Raw genomic sequence first — 20,869 nt, 5'->3', positions numbered from 1 at the left:
GCCGTGCCGGGAATGCCCTTTTTGAAATTCCAAGGCGGCGAGAAAAATTGTGGCATTTTCTGCGAGCCCAGCTGGTAGATTCTTTTCCACACATTACTCCAGTGACGCTTGTATACAGGTACTGTGGAAAATCGTGCCTAGAACTACATCGTACATGTAGCAGAAATTGACAGGCCCATTTGTTTATCAGAGTAACTACTGTACATGTATGCAACATGCATGTGTACATGTTCATATGTGCCATATCTCTTTCTAATAGAATCTCAGTCAACCGTACATGTACATGTATGTTCAGTAAAATCAGAAATTAATTAACTAATGGTTCAAATGTTCATCTACAGAAAATATAATGAATCAATATACCAGTATATATGCAAATTCTTAATGCATTCTCAATTTGTCAATGTACATGTACTGGGACTGGTAACTGTCTGCATGGAATTCCTCTGATTATTTTTGGTTTATAATAAAACTTTTGGAGATGTTTGTGATAATTTATCATGGCACTAGTAAAAAAAAAAAAAGCCACCCAAATGACATGTCCAGTGAACGTTCTTGATCAATGAGCATACGGTATCATCCTGTACAAAAAAATGGATGCGCACACTGTTCCAGACCTCAATCTTCTGGAACAACCAATGGCGGGGCCCTAATAAATACCGGCACCAAAGTTTTCACAGTGAATACATCTGGGGTTTCACAGAGAGTGATGACACTCAACATACATGTATGGATGTTGGTTGACCTTTACTTGTCACCCAGTATCCCCATTTTTTTTGAAGGAAACTCAGTGAGGATGCTTGCCAATCATGGCCATATTTGGTGGTTTTAGGGCAGGAAGTGGGGAGAGAAGGCCTTCATTTTATGCCAGAGTTGGATGGACAGATATTGGTATGGTGTCGAAACACCAACTTCACAGTTTCTCTCTTAATCATAAACATAACATAAACTGAACGAGAAGGCATCATGGTGAATGAAATTTGAGGCAAAAGATAAACAAAACAATTGGGAGTAGTCAGCCTACAAGTAAAAGACAAAATGTAAGAATACACTATAATGCATGGAACTGTTTATGTACATGTAGCCGGAGTGACACAAATATAGACATGTACCGTAGCACATGTAACTGGTTGGAAAATACATTCTTCGTACATGTACTGTTCATGTCTACTATTCATTGTAAACAACATACAGACATGACTATTTAATAAAAGAGGGGAAAAGTTTACTGCATGCTGTAAAGCAATTGCAACGACTCATTTGTCAGATACTGGATCACATATATGTACATGTATACACCATATGCACCATGCACCATATACATGTACATATATATTGAATATGTACATGTACATGTAATGTACATGTACTGTACACCTGTACTTGTGCTGACAGTACCCTGCACTTGTTCATGTACACTGATGTACAATACGGGCGATTCACAACAGTGCGCCACAAGGAGTTTGCAACACGTTGGCCAATCATAACGCACGAAATTCGTAGACCCTTTCCAAACGCACATTGGGTCGACAAATTTCGCGCATTGTGATTGGCCAACATGTTGCAAACTCATGGTGGTGCACTACTGTGAAATGGCCGTATTAAGTACTCCAACATGGTAAATAATCAAAGTAGACATATCAGTACAGGTACACTGATACAATACACTAGTATGACCATGTAAGCTTATCCATTTATTACTTACTGATGCAACTCAATGCAGTTTTTTTTTTATTGCATACAATTAACACTGTCATAATGAAAATACTGCCAAAAAGCAAAGTCTTTCAAATTAACATTACATGTGCATGTAGCTCATTCTGCCTATTACTATTAATACAAAGACCTCTTCAGCAACAAACAGCCTGTTCAAGTCGCCAATCTGAATTTGAAATGAGTTCAGAACATCTCAAATAGCTGCCAGATATTTCAGGAATTCTGACTCTCCCAACTCTGATGAAGTGCCAAATCTACCAGACAGGCAAAAATCTCTGACCTTTTTAATAATATCAGAGGAAAATCAACCTCTGTCATAATTGAGGATGAAACTGTTGACCTTCCAGTCCGTAATCGCGTGTAATTCGGAAAATTTGATACTGCTATAGCTCCAAGACGTAGCCAGCTTTTCGAGAGAGTCACGTACAGTACAAGGCACATGTACAATGTACATGAAACAATGTGAATGGAGAATATTGCAATAGGACCTACATTGTACACCTACCGGTATAAGCATGCATGATATCTATGGGCCTGACGTACATGCACCATACATAGACCTGAATGTGCATATATGCACCTGTACATGTATATATGTAAAGAGCAAGTTTTTGTGGTAAATGAACATGGGAAAGTAGGACAAGAAAGGCATAATGATATTTGTCCCATAAGTTCTGGTAAATTAATTTAAAACAGAAAAAGATCCAATGAAAAAGGGTCTACTTACCAATGCCTGGTCCTCCTGTGGCAATCATTGCTAATGCTTTGATATCAATATTTATCAGTGACCTGGACAGTGGATAAAGAGAAAAACAGACTACGATTACCAATTACAGAAGATTCTCTGAAGATCTTGACGTTTACAGATCATTCCAGTCAGAAACAAGTCTGCTGTATACACACATTCATTTCTTATTTTTATATGTACCAGTAGTTATAAATTCTTCCGCAGTATACAGTAACGTATGGAATGGGCGGTCCCAGCTCTGTAAAAACAGAGCACAAGTGAGTTCGTTTGGTGATAAAATGTAGCACATATGCAAGAATTCTATGCTCAAGATGTCAGATCGACTGCATGCTGGCACCCTGTATATGTACTAGTACTAAGCCAAAATTGCCTGACAAAAAGTATGCCACAAACGGCTAATTCTAAGGGGGTGAGGTCCAGGCACTTACCAGCTGGACTGAATTGGGTTAAACCAAAAACAGATATGGGTGCATAAACAGGCAAGGATCTTTCTGGCAAAAGTACAAAACACAGACCACTGCATTTCCGCTTGATATTCTATTCAAGCGGGAGAATAAAATGTAATGATAGCATCTAACATTAGCACAAGATGTCGAAACACGAACCCAAGACAAGTGAAACAAAAAGAAACCAGGTTTACACCATGACCATCTTGAAATACGACAGTAATTTGTGAGAAGCCCCTCGTGACAGGCGTTCCTTGTCTCATAAATCAACAGACTATATAATTGCCACATGGAAAAACATATTGCATTACCCAACAAACATGGCATACCCGGTAAATGTAAATGGACGTACATGTACTTTGGACGTGTATCAACTTGAGATGATGACTACATTGAATGATAAGGGGAAAAGGTCGTTCCTTGTTGCAAAATATGCCCATGTTCTTACAAAAAAATGAATAAAGTTTCACTTCATGGACAGGTAAAATGTTTCATTATCTACGTGTACAGCACCAGTACATGTACATTTGTACACATGCAGTTTATTTTACACCTGTCTGGAATTTCAAACCTTTCACACAGAAAATACAATGCACATGAGGTCATCGAATTCAATGACTAAACAATCCTAACCAGGTACTTCCAAGATTTAGAACACTTGTAGTTCATGCAAAAATACACAAATTATCCTGTAGGCCTGTACACTACAGCCAGGTACAATGCTGTTTCCGTCCATGTATGTGTGCTCGAGTTGAAGTACTGGTACATATGATTCTTCCACTGAGATCCATTTCATCAAACAATCATGAATTTTTCATACACAGTGCTTTAACGAGGAGTACATGAATGTACCGTACACGTATAGGCCCTTGAATCAACCTGACATATTCTTGAAAACTGTGACACTCCCACTCCGATGAGATCTTCGAGCCTCATTTGGTCAAAGGGGGAAATTATGTAAATTCTAAGCCTTTCCTCTCTTATCCGGTTAAGTGGTGGACCATAACTCTTCCAAGATCTTTTTTTTTCCATCCCTTTCATTTTGTGGCAAGAAACCTGGGGTTATTTTGTCTGCTAACTATGCACAGGATATTAGTTTTTTTAACGCACCAAGATAATTAAGGTGTACGCTCATGCATAAAAGAGATGCTGGTACACCTACCGGTATGAACACTGATGATTCTTGAAAAAGGTATTACATTTCAGAGAAAGGATGATTCGTTTAGTGCCCTGTCCAGAAAAAAACCCAGCCAGAAGAAGGGAGAGTAATGTAAGGAGAAACGAGTAACAGTGAATTTCTTGAAACTGTCTTCTTGCCAAACGGGACAACACCATTATGTGTAAACTGCACGAGCATGTATGTACATGTACACGTTTACATGTACATGTAAGTATGTGCACATTTTTTGAAATCCAATACTTGTCTTTCGATTCTACGTGTAACTCCTAGAGAAGTTTCCTTCTAAATATTCCAACAATTACATTTATCGGTATAGCCAGAAAATTTCACATTATGTTTGAATAAATTTCAGTGTTTCTTCCCTGTAGAAGTTAAGAGAAATCTAGTCAGATTTCTACTTCTATTTTGTTTAAAATGTAAGGGTACATGTACAGATACCTTGCAGCAAGGAAACACAATCAACATACATGTACATGTATAATGCACCTGTATAAATGATATCCTGGTTGGTACATGGAAGTAAAATTTGTATTTGCTATTTGAATTAGACAGGTGTAATTGGATGCTGCAGCGTGACCTAAATGTACATGTAGGGGTGAACAGGGATCACATTCATCAAAATTTTCTCACAAGTACATGTACACAATCCCTGCCAAGTTTCAGAAATTCCAATACGTGAGATTGTTTTGTCCGATTGAAACCCACGTCCATTGTAATGCATAATCATATCGTCACGTCATAATTTGAATAAAATATTCAAGGTGACGTCATCAAAACCAAATGAAAGTTAATGCATAAAATGCTTGGGATCTCTTTGGGGCTCGTTATAATTCTTAAAAAAAAATTGCAAAACCAAGTCACATCGCGATATGTTTTCAACTGTGTCGTGAGAATGATGTTTTCAAGTTAACATTTATACAAAATGTCAATGAAAAAAATTGGGAAAAAGTTTGAGCACATGGCCCATGTACTACATTCTACAGCGCCCGTCCACGAAAGAACGGAAAATTTATTGCGCGGCAGTACAGCATGCGTTACCGATCTATTTATGCTGCATTCAGATCTGTTGTTTAGGCCTAGGTCTAGGTCTTCATTCTACGCGGAGACACCGAGAAAATAGACCTAGCCGAAGCTCTAGAAGCCGGTTTCGGAGACGGTCTATACGTGGCGTGAGTCATCAGTAGTGCATAGTCGTTAGTCAAGGCGCGCGTGGCAACTAGCTCAACGTGTGTACTCAGGACGCACACAATTCACGAGCTTTGCCACTCGCTCTGCACAGCCTGTCTTCCTCGTGTGTGCGCCATGTGACCAGGTGAGCCTTGACTGAAGGCTAATACTGTAATACAGTGCAGTGCGCGCGTGCAGTACAGTATATAGAAAGCAAATTGATGCACGCGACCGACCTTGTTGTCCAATGCGTGGTTTTTGTGCTTTGTCGTCATCATTTGCAGAATGCGTGAGATTTTGAGCTTGATGCGTGTGAGCGTGAGATTTGGTCAAAATGCACATGTTACACGCCCAATGCGTGAGACTTGGCAGGTACGCTGTCTTCATATACATGTAACGTGTGCAGGTACAAGGTAGGATGTAAGGGTACATTTAGCCAGGTAACCAGTCTACATCAGTTCTTCAATCTTACCCATACGCATAGACGTACCCCAACTCTATCATTGGGCCACATCAGAAACACTTGGCTGTGGCTAGCTATAACACACGCATCTATGGGGAATGGCTGGAGCCACTGGCTTTCATACTACTGGTACATTTAGGCGAACCCATTATGGTGTTTCAAGCCATAGCCATGCATGCCTTATCTGACGGATTAAAGTGCGCCCTCTTGACAAGAAAAAATACCAACAGCAGCACAAAATCAATATCCGCTGAAGCAACAAGGAATTCCATCTACAAGTGCCCTACTTGAGTCAAGAAAATCTAGCACAACTGAACCTTAGACCCCTGGAATGCAGTGCAAACAGTTTACTGCATGAAACTCAAGGTGTACATTTCCAAACGGGCTCCATGAACAACCACTCCATCATCAGTGACAAACAAGCCCTGTCCGAATGGCTATGGCTTGATATTATCCATGTACATGATTCTATTGGAAATGGCTGCAGCAAAGTCCATAGACTCTGGCATGATTTCAAGCCACAGCCTGGTAATCTGGACATGGCGAGAGAGAGGCTTAAGCAATAGGTCAAGCCAGCATAATGGTTCTTTCCTCCCCTACCACCTCTGCGGTCCAGGTTCGAATCCCAGCTTGGTCCACGTGTGGATTGGGTTTTCAGTCCCTACCTGAATCTGTGGGCTTTATGCACAATATTCCTCTGGGGTTTTCCTCCCACCTCTAAAACTGCAACTGCTTGTCATTGTCTCCTCTCTACAGGTTTCTTCAGGCTTGCAAGCTATGTACATGTATGTACAGTGCCTAGGGGCACTGTTGAGGAATCCCTGGTGTCATTACCAGAAATAATACCGGTAAATGATAATCATAATAATAATTTTGAAACTGCTGCTGCTAGTATTATGCACCTAGTGGTGTACACTCAGCCTGATGCAAATAGAAGCAGGTACGAAGTGTGTTTTTTACCAATTGAACACACTAAATGCACTGGTGTACGCACACATGTACATACATACATGTAAGTTTATGTGTATTTACATGTACCGGAAGCATGGGACGCACGGAGCAAGTGTGATCAATCTCTGTGTGAATGTATAGTATTCGCATGTGGGCCCAACACGTACTTCCAACTGGCAAAAGCCTACCACAGACCTACTAGATCCGGACAAAGATTCTAGCATGACCATTGTCGCTTGGCAACAAAATGCCCTCTCTAGTCTACACCTGGTGACCAAAGGATGCTCAAGCATATATACCGGTACATGTACATGTATGTTGATCCAAGTACTGCAAAGAATTAAACGTGTCCCCCCTACAATATACCAGAACACAAAGTTTGTGCATGTAAACACTTGATACCCGTACGGTGTACCGGTATGTCTGAGACAAAAGGCCTGGGTAGATACCCTCTAATGTAATTATTCCTAAATCACAATTACACCACAAGAGTTAAAGGCACCAATAATTTACCTCACTGCATATTCACTTACATGTAAAACTGACCCGTCCACCACTGCAGACAAATCCATGGCGACACAAGCTCTTAGCCATTTTCTAATTTACAAACTTATTCCTATATTTGGACTCTTTTATTAATTTTGCCATCTGTGGGTTGGAGGCCAACACTGTCTATCCTTATTTTTTATCCATTTTAAACAACATGCACATTGATTTTTCTCCCTCCAAGGTTGGAGCTAATAATACCAATGGAATAATTTCTATCATGCGTACCCGTTCAGAGACAAATTTCACTAAAAAAAAAAAAAAAAACAAGAAAAAACTCTGCACCATCTGCTTGCAGGTTGTTTTACTGGGAAAAAGGTAATTAAAATCCTGGCTGATGAGTGTCTTTTCATCACCATGGCAAACAATTTATGGTAAAAACAATACTATCTCACCTTGAAAAAAAGCCAGGAATATTATTAATGGTCTGATGGATAATAGGATGTATTGTACAAATTTGTTATTTCTGTTGGAGTTTTCAGAATTTTGCCGTTGAATTGAGAAAAATGAAACGGAGTACGGCTGAATTACTTACAGTCTGCTGGGCCATTTCTCCTTTCTGGGTCTTCATTATTTTTCTGACCTTCAAACATATTACAAGGCAAACAGGTTTTTTTTGTAAAACAAGTGTTTTGATAGATTTGTGCATGTGTTCAGTGCATTTACATATAGCAATGCAGGTCCAAGGTGAACCATATGTACTGGTACAATGCGTGGACCAGTGACGTAGGGTACATGTATCTGCTACAGTGTGACAGGGCTTCCCCTGGGGTGCTGATACGTTTGAGGTGGTCCAGCAAATTTAGCCCAACTTCTAGCGCATAAAACATGAGCGAGTACATGCACCGGTATGTTCAGAAGGACTCAAATAAATTCTATATTCTACAAGTACATTTGCTCCAAATTTCCCCTCTAAAATGAACCCATCTTGTATCCCGTGTCCCTCTTCACCATTCTGAATGATTTGAAACTGATCTATTTCAAAAGATCTCAGTTACATGTATGTTGCTTTTTCCTTCCATCTTTGTCTATTTTAAGTGTGAGGTGGTAAAGTTCAACAGAAAAGGCCTAATGGGGTGGTCACTAAAATCAATGAGGTGGGCCGCCTCACAATTGAATAGGCAGGGGAAACCCTGCAGTACAATATATCCATATTCATGTTCATGCATGTTGGTGTTACCGGTACCTACCGCTCCATGTACATGTACACTACTTGTACCTTGTGTTTTCCTTTGTTTTTGTGTAAAAGTTTACGAAAACTCAGTAAAAATACTCATTTTTCTTGAAATGAAAATTCTTTGTTTTTAATGATGCTCTCCTTGACAGTTCCTCTGTACTTTGCCACCGATAACCCTAAAGCCAAAATGCCTAAAACTTTTTTTTTCCCCAGAAAGGGTGGTAACCTTGTGTGGACCCAGCTTAGTCCAAACAGGGTTCAAACATCCAGCATTATTGTTCAGAGGTCCACACAAGGTACTCATACACCCATGCCACAAATGCGAGTACCTGTACATGTCCCAGCAGGCAGTGCACCCAAGTTTTTCTCTCATGTACATGTACACATGTGTATGTACCCGGTACGTACATGTACAGTATACAGAATTGGTACATGTACATAAATTACCATGTGCCCATCATATCTGTAAAATGTTACAAAGTAACGACATCTATTTTACAAATAGTTACATACATGTACATTAGTGTTGACTGTTCTATGATACTGTTACAAATTAATAAATCAATAATACAAGTAATCATTTTTTAAACTGCTGTGAAAGATATGTATCTACAAATTTATCAGGCTAAAAACAAACCAGTTGAGGAGTACAAAACGGTGTACCTGGCTAAAAATGAATTCACATTTCTTTCTCAATAAACTGAATTGTTACGCATGGTTTGCATAGACTGGTACACATACATGTAAATGTATACACAGACGGATCCTAAAAATAGCAGTATCTAGGAAACAGAGACCAAGCGTGAGACTCTCACATGAATCTAATTCTCAGAACATTTGAATACATACAGCTCATGTGTGCAACTTCTTCAAGCACAGATTTAGGTCAATTGGGCCAGTAAAACAAACCTTTTACGCTGTCCCTTTTTTTTCTTCCAAGGATCTTCAACTGATTGTGCCAAGTCCCTGCTCTAAAACAAGAGCAGATTCTCATGCACGAAATGAAGTGTGGTTATCTCATATGATCACTGCTCCAAGCAAACGCATCCCTCAGAATACAAGTATAGATTTTTCAAGGGGAAAAAATAAAATAGAGTGGAATAGCCACACATCTTGGCATTAATTTCCTGTGGTGGCATTGATTTAACAGGGATGGTTTTATTACATTTGCATATTTATATGAGTAATGAAGTTCCCTAATGCATCTATCTAGATGTTTTACTCTCTGCACAGTACTTGTACGAACCCAAACATACAAACATGCATTAAAACATACACGTACTTAACAGTACGTGTACATGCACATTTACGTACATGTACTTATACAAAGTGTTTTTAAACATGTGTGTTGAAATCAACTGGAAGTAAAATCAAATTTTCACAGACACTTAAATTGGTAATTTCGTGAGAACTTTATAATCAAATTGTACCTTGAGCGCCTTTCGACATTTTGCAGTGCTAAGAGACCCCTATGCTGCAAAACACCAGGCTAAATTGGGCGACTGTCTGCGACATTTAAGATGCAGGACTATTTTGTTGGGAAATTTCTAATTCTTTTTTTTCGGGGGGGGTGTGTGTTTTGCTGAAGACAAATATATATGTTGACAACATTGACAATGTTGACATTATTTCTGTTCAAGATCTCACACTGTGCAATGTACATGAATACCGACTGTTCATGTATGAATAATGACATGTCATATTAGTTATCTCCAATCAACCAGATTTACCGGCATACACATCCAAGGACATGTACACGTACCATACTGCATTCCGTGCTCACTGATACTAAAAGATTTCACGTAAAACCAATAAAATGCTGGAATATATGCATACAATGGTCCTTTTTTATTTTCATGCACTTAATATCTATCTTTATCACTGATTTGGCCAATTTGTACTTTTAAGCCCTAAACCAAACTTTTATGTCCAAAGTCTACTTCAATAAACTGCCATGGAACAAATACATTAACAGTACACAATTCTTTGAAAATTCCGGAACGTGGGGAAAAAAACACAACTGCAGGTACATGTAATGCACCAAGAAGCCTGTCTTGGACAAAACATTGATGTTTTCTAAGTTGCTCTAGGGGCTTTAATCCACAGACTTCTAAAAGTGTTTCACCAAGGATTACTTATTGACACCTGGATCTTTCTTTGCTTGTCGACCTTGCAACTGGAGAGGGGTACAGGACTGGGGGCTTGAGCTTGGGAAAAAAAAAACCAGACTCTATCAAGGAGTACGACCCAGGTTCCATTGATTGTCAATACCGCCGCGTTGGGTTACCCAACACCGTGCTGGGACTTCGTTTGAGGGGAAAAACTCAATTTTGTAATTAAAAAGTTTCAAGATTGGGATCTAGGTTAAAGATCACTAAGATGCACCTCCTGGAACCAGTAGGCCGGTAATGTCTTGCCAATCTTCAGGCGATGGCATCTTGGCTTGAAAAACACATACATGTCTATGTACGTGGACCTGCACATGGTACCTGTACACGTTTATGCACGTACTAGTACACAGTACACATGAACCAGTCACGTACGTGATATAAACTTGCCATGCGATATGGAATGAGAACATTTCAAAGACATTTGTAACTTATCCGATGGGCAGCAACCCAAACAAACACATGTGTGCATGTATTTTCTGATGGGCAAATCTTTGGCTGGTGTGACAGCAGCTACAGTGTACGTCCGGTACATTTCTTTTGACAATGTACTGATACAGATAATGTACTAAGTTACGTGTACTTACATTTATGGAAAAAGAAAACAAAAATCCCAAACCATGATTGCATTCAGTATATTTACAGACATGTACCCGGTACATGTACATGTATGGTATGACAAGTGCATGATAAACACAATTGAACAAAAAGCAACTGCTTCTTGCTTAATACCTATACATGTACTACACTGTGCCATGTATAACGGTGATTGCTGCTCATGTCCGGTACATGGTAGGTACATTTGTACATGCATCCCTGAGGCATCAGACTCATCACTGAACCACGGTCTGCAGACCAATAATCCCAATTGGCTTGATCCACCTGCAGTCAATACACGTGCCATAGCTATGTTCTACCGGTCTACTGTGCATACCAACCTTCACAGTTCCCTGCACCAATACGTCCAACAAGATGAAGTTACCAAGTCAATTTTCATCAACATTTGTAGCTGACAAAAAAGCCCTCAAAGTCTCTGAGGGTCCCCCCTACATGTACCGGGACAGGTGCGATAAATGGAATATGTCTCTTTCTCTGAAAGTCGAGTACACTTGTTGGCCTTCAACAACAACACAAAGCACAATAAGAGCGTCTCAGTCCGCAGAACTTTCTGGGGGACAGAGTACGTCTGACTCAGACGGGAAGTTGTTCATTAGATGCAATATTCCCCAAGTTTCCTGGTTTGTCCTCTCCAGTCTGCTTAGGTGAGGAGAGGGGCGTGGAAGAGGAGGACAGACTACCTCCCTGGGCCTCCTGACAGTAATCTTGCCTACTGCCACACCCTTTTACACGTACACTGCTTCTCAATCTGTTCCATTTTGCTCCAACCCTTAACTTCTGGAAGGCCTGGATCTTGTTGCCAGTGTGGGGCTAGTACAAGTACAGTAGGTTTAACTTTAAAGACTACCGGTACATGCACCGGTACAGTATGCACACGTGTATGAGAAATTGATGGTGGGGAGGAACAGGAACAAGATCCCGATCCCAAGGTTCAGAGGAGGGGTTTAGTGAATCTGGAAAGGGGCACAGGTGGGCAAGGGGTGCAACAGGTGAGCATGGTATTGACATCAAGCCTCGTGTACAGTTGATCTCTCATTAATATAGAACTTTAACAAGTGGAATGCGGGAGAGTTCACAAAGAACCCCCCAGTATCAGCAATAACGCACTGGTGCCTTATATACAGGACTCTTGCATGCATGACTTGGTTGTACTGTACATCTTCCGAGCATCCTGACTAAGTTCAGTGAGGCGATCACAACTTGTCTTCAACAATCGAAAAGAAAACGATGTACGGCCAGCTTCTGTTGGAGTCTAACACGGAAACAGTAGACTTGGTTTTAAGCCGTTAGCAGAACCAGTTTTCTTGTCTGACACCACGTCAAACGTATCTTGCCGTGATTCCAGTAGATGTGCACATGTGCAACACGTGTACCAGAGCATGTGACTGTATGTATACACTGTAATTAACAGGTTAGGATGCTTGTTCTCCCTTAGGAGAATATGAAACCCACCAGTAAATGAGAATAAATGAACCAATAGGCTTGCCACTCATGAACAAAACAAAACAGTGTAACAATTTGACATCAAGTCAACAACATCAATTACATGGATCAGTACCAGTTGGGACCAAGCAAAAACATGTACCGGTGTAAGGGGCTCATTTATCTGTTGAGCACGTTGCCGCGACGCGCTAATTTATCCACCGTGCAGATTTTTTTAAGTTGCTTACGCACGTACGCTGTGGTACCGCATTTGGTGCGTGAGGTGGTGGCTTAGGCATATAAAGAAATGCTATGCAGATGAGACTGGGTGATCGAGGAATTACATGTACATGTACTTTGCTGCCTTCGCGCAAGAGATTTCTGATTCATGTACTTCGCGTAGAGCTATAAGTGCGGATGTGGAGAGGTATCCACGGTCAGTACAGTACATGTACATGTACATACATGTATGCAACCTCGTTCTCATTGGTACAATCTTGCAGCGCCATACACAGGTTCCTTACATGCCTTGAGCGATCTTAAATCACGCAGTCCATGCAGTCGAGGTTGGTAGAAGCTCAGCACACCCATAAAAGCAAACAAAACGGGACTTACTGCGCATACGTCCGGGTGCTAGCTCCGGTCGCTCGGCAGTGTTCCGTTGATGCCCAGAGATTTGAGCATGGCGGACAAATGAGACCGTTACACGTACATCGGGTACATATGTACACACAGTTTACACTAACTTTACATCCAACTGCACGTATTACACAGCACTGAATTGTTATTTCTTATTCAATTTTTGGGGGCTCTACGCTACATTTTTGGAACCCCACTTAGCCAGCTGGTGTATGAAAGGGAATTTAGGCATGTTAGGCGGGAAGAAAGAAACTGGGGAGTTGTTCGTACTACACAACCAATCCCTGCATATGATATGTACAGGTACATGGAATTAATTTCCTCTTGACCCAGAGACGAAACGATTAATAATCAGCTCTTTGTTGAACAGTTTATTGCATGTACTGTAAAACAATTGGCAAGTACTGTAGTGTAGTTGCTTCCTGTGAGGAAGGAGGTCCAATCAAGTGCTTCCAGTCCCCAAATTGCAACCTCTAATTTATAAATGCAGGTACCAACAGTGGCGTTGAAATTAAAAAAAAAAAAAAAAGATTATTTTTTCTCTCTTCTAATGGAAGTCTTCCTCCAGGAACTCGTGTACACGTATGTGGCAGGTTGTTATCTGCTGGCCTGTCATCAGCTCAGTTGCATTCCAGGGCTCCATGATTGTCTCTGTGACTTTGGAAAGGACAGGCTGAAAAGGCACTTTCTTCACCTTTGCCATTTTTTTTCTCCCCAACCTTAGCCTAGTCTGATATCTCTTGCCTTGGACAAGGTACATGTACAGTACCAGAAGTCATTACTATTAATGCAAATGAAGCCTAGGCTACCACCTGGAACATTATTCTGAGTTCAATAATTAGGGTATTTAAATAGGGGTGGTGGGTCAAGCCTTTCACAGAGTTTAATCAACTAATCAATACATTATTTTTCGGTGTCCGTTCAGTGTCTTCTCCCATGTTCCGGCTCTTAAACTTAATTCTTGAGCAAATAACAAGTTCTTGCTCACTATTTATAAATGCTCAAAGATTCAGGATCAAGCAAAACAGATCCTCATACATGTATTATTTATGTTCATGTACATCTTTAACAGACTGTGGACAAAATGTAACAATATTGGCCTCAGGAAATGACAGTTCAATAGTGAGCAAGTTTATCACTAAATTTATGTGCACTGCACAATCACTGTGTGGAACACACAATTTCCTGTTGGGATGTAAAGAAAGGATGTGTAAGAAAGTGTTTAAAATCCATTGTTCCAAAGCCTCCAGACTCAAGTCAGTCTGGGTTACCCCCTATTCTACTTGAGTTCAAGCAAACAGACCTTCAGATACACATATGGTTAATCATTAAACTAGGTGAAACTCCCTCGCCAAATTGACAATTTCTGGTGCTTTTCCTGATGGCAAATTACACATCTAATTCAGGGCATCCTGGTCTCCAAAATCGGGGGAGAAAAGATTGTCTTGCTGAAGAGAACACAAAAACAACATGTTGAGTGAAGGAATGAGTAAGTTGTCACACCACATGTACATGTATGCAAATAACACATTGTCGAGTGACGCCAAGAATAGGGCAATTATTTCCTGGCATGGAATGATGTACATCTGTACGTACATGTACATGTACATGTACTTCTGCCAAACCACAAGTACCGGGTACAGTAGCTGAAGTGAATTAAACCTATCTCCTTTTTCAATCATATGAGATAAAAGTAAAACTCCAAGACAGATTTTACAGAAAAATAATTTTTCATTGTCTCTCTATGTAAAATACATGCACAAAAGACACATGTGCATGTAACATTTTCCATTTTAATGTGAAACAGATTGTATCCAACAACATCTGTACATCAACATACACAGTACACTGTACTCTGTTTCAGATGACTGAATTCAAACAGAATTTGTAAACGAATCCACCACTTCCACAAACCAAAATGGGCCAGCAATGTGATTTACATGTACGGCACAATACAAAGGCTAAATGATTGCAAGCATTGTCCTTCTGTCATTACATGTACCGGTACATTCAACAGCAAAAGTACTGTAGAAGTCCGCTTCACGGGACTCACTCTTTTCAGATCAATCCTGCTTTTGGGCTTTGTTTATTTCGGGTGCTATGGCAACACCATTCTAAGCAACTCCATGGCAACGCCATAATGCTAAGGGTAAACTACACCGTCACAGCACTAGACTTTTTTTACCCTCTGCACAATGAACAAATGGGCAGAATCTATGTGATTCTTTGTAAAGAAATATCCAAGTCTTGTTCAAAGGTTGAGAATCCGTGTCAGTGAGGGCAATGCAGACGCATGTAGGGGGTGTTCAGAGGGTTACTTTTTGGAACAACATATTTTTATGTTGCAAAGGTGATACAATTTAAAGGAATCCAATGTCAACAGTTTTCAAGAACAATGAATAGAGACAGGGCTGGGAGAAAAGGGAGGAAATTTAAAAGACAGGTGTATGCATGTATATCAAAATAATATCTAAAATGAGTAATCATTTCCTTTGTACTGTACATTGCATGGCTTTGTGTTTCAACAACGAAAGAAACACTCTCTTGTGCTTTTTATGAGACAACCAAATTAAAGCTTCACAGTACAAAACTGGTTAACAGAGAAACCAAGCACATGTGGTCACAGGGTGTTTTCGCGTTAAATATTACTTTCATACCCACAGCAAAGAAAATGTAAAATGCCCATGTACACATGAACCGGCAGTGGTGTCCAGCCAAAAGGACTTTTAATTCATTTCGAAAGTTGTAACATCTCGCTTTTCCCCGTGATTTATTTCCCTACAGGTACCGGTACATTTACTGGCAGATTCCATCTAAATGAAATGAGCTATTTCCTGGTGTCTAATGACCCAGTGGAATCCCATTGGTCCTTTCAGGAATAAAAATCCCATAAAATTGTTCAGTAGATGCGTACACTTGTACAATACAGCACATACATGAACCCGTACCTTACTCTATCAAATGCTATGACATTATGTGTACAGTAATTTGTATCTCAACCGTACCGTACATCATGTACTGTTTACGTCTATAATTAAAATTATAATTAAATACATGTACAGTACCTAGCAATGATTATTTTTAATCTTGAACAAAGGTTTCAGCCTCTAGTAAATTACAAAATGCACATGCAAGTGCACATACAATGGTCATACTATACACTGTACATGTAAATACCAGTAGGACAAATGTACACCTACACATGTACATGTATTGTAGGTTATCATGAACCGGTACATGTACATGTAATCCATGAATGAATGTACCGACACATGCCATCAACACACAACTGGGCCCAATTTCATGGCGCTGCTTACCGCAGAATTCCGTGCTTACGATCTCCATTCTGCGCTAACCGCCATAGCAGAAAAATTCTGCGCTAATCCTTTAAGCACAGAAGCCTTACATGTAGTTACGGGGGGTACGCTTGCGCACAAGCCAAACTTCCTTGCTAACCCATGAAATATATATACATGTACACTGTAAGCGCAGAATTTTCTGCTATGGTAAGAGCCGGTTTTTTTGCTTGTGGTAAGCAATGCCATGAAATTGGTCCCTGGTTATAAATACAAACATGTACACGGACTCGTATGACAGGATAAACAACGGAAAACAAAAACACCATTGATTAGTCTTTCCATTTTCTACTCTAGAATGACAGATGCAGTTTTTAAAAAATCAATACATTTGGTATTAAGATGTGGCTTGGAAGTGACATGGCATAGCAAATGTCACAGGGTACCAAAAATGTGCCAATTTTTGTAATTAGAAGAGAACATCAATGTGTACAAGCAAACAAGATTCCCATTCATTTTGAACACATCAATACAAATTCTCTAAAAAAAAGGAAACGATAGGCAACATACCTGAAAAGTAAGAAAACAACCAAACGCAGCCAAAAAGATTGTCACTGATAGAAAAGTGCAATTTATACACTGGCACTGCACATACACGTACACGTAGCCACATTCTTCCACAGAGATGCAGTTAACTGATTTCATGAAAGGGCAATTATACTCCCTCCAATCTGCTGTCTGCATGACGTTAAAGCATTCTAATTATAATCCTTCTTAAAATAAACACCACAAAAGAAGGGCTTTACACACAGTCAGTCTATCCGTTACTAAGCAGTCTTATTATCTGTTCCAACTGCCATGGTTACTGTTTAGATTTGTTTACTCAAAGGGTCCACGTAAAAATACGCCTTTTGTGCTTGCCAAGCTGAATGTTAAATAATCGCTGAACATTGGAGTAGGCTAACAAAAAAAAATCAGGATGGGTCCAATTTGAGATGGATTATAGTCAAATTGTGGTTTGTTTGAGGGCTCAAAGTTCAAGCAAAACTTCCCAGTTGAACTGTTCTGCTTTTACTCTAAACAACTTTTGTTTAAACCAAACTGCCTTTTCACAGAACATGGAGGACATGTATGAGACAGGTAACATACTGTTTCAATAAACTGTATCAATAAAGTGAAAAAAAGACAAACATTGCCATTAGTTTCGAAAAACCACACTTTCAATTACAAAAAGGTCTGTTTAAAAGTTACTGGGCCATTTCTGCGAATTTTTATCAACAAAAAAGTGGCTTTCCCCACATGAATGAGAAGCTCGTCTACATTTCCAGAAAACCAACTCCAAATGTTTACCTTTCTGGTGGTTTTGAGTGATTTGTGATTTTGAAAAAGTTTTCCACATGTTTGAGGGTTCCAAACTTTAAAGTTTTGTTTTAATGTTTATTCACTCTGGTCTGCACAAATACTTTACACATTTCTGGGTACATAACGTGTACGAGTAATAATTCGGATTCTATAAATCAAACATGTATACAACACATTGGAAAATACACTTGGACCACTGAACATACTGTATGTTACAGTGGGCTTCTGTGTGGTGGGGTATACATGTACATGTATGTAATTCAGATGTAGACTGCCAGGAAAAAGACTATACCAAGATAAACAAACAATGGTTTTCCTCCAAAGCTGACCCTGACAAAAGAAAAACACTAGCAAATACTTGTCCATCACCGAGGCAACAGAACAATGGGTGGAAAATCTTGTATCGAAACCCTTAAATTTGTATGATTATGTAACAACATACACATGGCAAACAGACAGGGTGAACGTTGAATCAATAGGGTTGATCTACATGAATTGCACCTGTTTATGGAGCACATGAACACTGTCTCACCATAGTCCATAAGTCCAACGTGCTGAAATAAGTGAAGGACTCAAGGAATAAAGCATGAACTTTGTTCTAATTTGAATTTATGAAGTATTTGGTGTGGGAGTGATTTGAGGTGGTGTTTATCACGCTATGTTGATCATGAGTGATAAATGGGGATAACCATTCAAAGAAAATAATAAAAGGCACTATCACCCCCCCAAAAAAAAGAAATGTAAAAAAAAAAAATACACAGGGCTAGATACAAAAATGTCTCAACCCAAGTTTTGCCTTAACATGTATCTCAGATAAAATACATGCAGTAACAGATGTGTAAGTGCTTTGGTAAAATAAATCATATTGAACAAAACACAGGTGAAGAACTACATGTACATGTCCAGTAAGGTACCAGTTCCTGTACATGTACTTGTCATGTATATGTGTACACATGTATATATCATGTACTTAATGATGTACATGTGTACCAGTTGGTACACGTACATGTGTACCAGTTGGTACATGTCCATGTGTACCAGTTGGTACATGTACATGTGTACCAGTTGGTACATGTCCATGTGTACCAGTTGGTACATGTCCATGTGTACCAGTTGGTACATGTACATGTGTACCAGTTGGTACATGTCCATGTACATACAATGTTATAGATCTATACAAACCACCAGCCTCAGAGTGTAAAACTTGTCCTTACTCAGTTATAGGTACACATATATATTTTCATCTTTGGTAAATTCATCAAGAATGCAGATGTAAATGGTGCGCACTGTACAGGACATGTACTGATGGGCCGACATGTACATGTATGTATGGTGTACTGATGGGCCGACATGTACATGTATGTATGGTGTACTGATGGGCCGACATGTACATGTATGTATGGTGTACTGATGGGCCGACATGTACATGTATGTATGGTGTAATGATGGGCCGACATGTACATGTATGTATGGTGTACTGATGGGCCGACATGTACATGTATGTATGGTGTACTGATGGGCCGACATGTACATGTATACATGTATGGTGTACTGATGGGCCGACATGTACATGTATGTATGGTGTACTGATGGGCCGACATGTACATGTATGTATGGTGTACTGATGGGCCGACATGTACATGTATGTATGGTGTACTGGTGGGCCGACATGTACATGTGCATGTATGTATGGACAGTACATGTACATGTACATAATATAAGCATTTGTTGACACTGTTTATTGGCAGAAGATTTCGTAACTTTCACTTTGCACAAAAAAATCCAACAAAGTTCACCGTCTGCTGAACTTTTCAGTGACCGGTAAAATAAAATGACATAAATGGTGTACACCTCTGGTCAGACCCTCTGGATGAACCCCTTCACTGCCCAAGCAATGTCTGAACACAGCACCCAATCCACTGACCAATTCTCTTCTAGCAATACCATGCCCTAATTTGGAGAGGAAAAAAAATGGGCCAGAGAACTCTCCCCAGGGTCTGGGGTGAATAGCAGGAGTGTCACAGGAAACTGACACAAAATCACACAATAGAATGTGATTGTGTCTGACAGTTAGTACTGGCGCAGGGGGTTTGAGAGTGGGGGTATAAAGCATGATGTCATCCCTCCCCCCCTCCTACGACCCCTTCCCCTTTCCCATTTGGTGGGTCTGGATTGACATCAAGCCTTGTGCTGTGTGACATCTTGAAAGCATGTCTTGCAAGGGTTGATTTTCAGGGATGGGAATTTTCAATGTACACAAAAGTAGTCCAGAATGTACCGGTAGACAAGTGCCTACCAAAATGTGCCAAAAAATGTGCCAAAAAAAACCCCTGATCTGGTTCCAAGATCAGCTGCAGTTATCTGCTTGGCAAAGCATTAAGTCTTACTGGTACCAGATCAAGAATGTGCCCCCTAAAAAACTGAGTTACAATTGTACAATATGTGCCTTACAATCAAATAAATCTTACTGCAAGATAAACTCACTTCTAAGAACGAATTATTTAGAACCTAAAAGCAATTCGAAGAAATTGTAACAACAAAGGCCTTCTACAAAAGTTGATAAAATCGTCATTATGTGTGATACAGTTGTACCATGCGTGGTTCCGCAAAAGCTTTACTGTAATGAAACATGCTTTACATACATGTACGTGTAATGAAACGTACATTTGTACAGAGAAGTAAAGTACAGTATGTTCTATGATGTGCAGGTATAAATGTACGTGTGTCCATTGCTCACTCTAGTAGCCTACAATACCCTGGTACCTCTGAAAATTACAACGATCAAAGTCATCACATTACAACTGCCGTATTCTAACACACCAAGCAAATAAGCCAACATGCCACACTAAAAAAATACAGAAAATATGACTAAGCCCCTACGTTACCTTGGGTATTCAAAGGAGATTTCCAGGAGCCTGAAACAAAGCCAATATGTGATAAATCACTCCCATGCTCAGTGGCTGGCTGTGA

At 39.9% G+C, this 20,869-nt stretch overlaps 1 protein-coding gene across 6 annotated transcripts in view; it reads right to left on the bottom strand.

Moving 5' to 3' along the window:
* casz1 (castor zinc finger 1) overlaps positions 1–20,869 on the bottom strand; it is a 63,381-nt gene that overhangs the window by 34,394 nt on the left and 8,118 nt on the right. For 5 of the 6 annotated variants that reach the window (XR_015427928.1, XR_002598176.2, XM_022234558.2 and 2 more), the window contains exon 2: positions 2,444–2,505. The gene's annotated coding sequence lies outside the window, so the exon portion shown is untranslated. Of the gene's footprint in view, positions 1–2,443; positions 2,506–17,107; positions 17,300–20,869 lie in introns of those variants that run through there. The other variant, XM_022234557.2, reaches the window with a different exon arrangement.

The sequence above is a fragment of the Acanthaster planci genome, linkage group LG16 (genome assembly GCF_054643075.1).
Source record: "Acanthaster planci isolate LZ-2023a linkage group LG16, COTS_SCS, whole genome shotgun sequence".
Lineage (NCBI taxonomy): Eukaryota > Metazoa > Echinodermata > Asteroidea > Valvatida > Acanthasteridae > Acanthaster > Acanthaster planci.
This window is presented reverse-complemented; position numbering and strand designations above follow the sequence as displayed.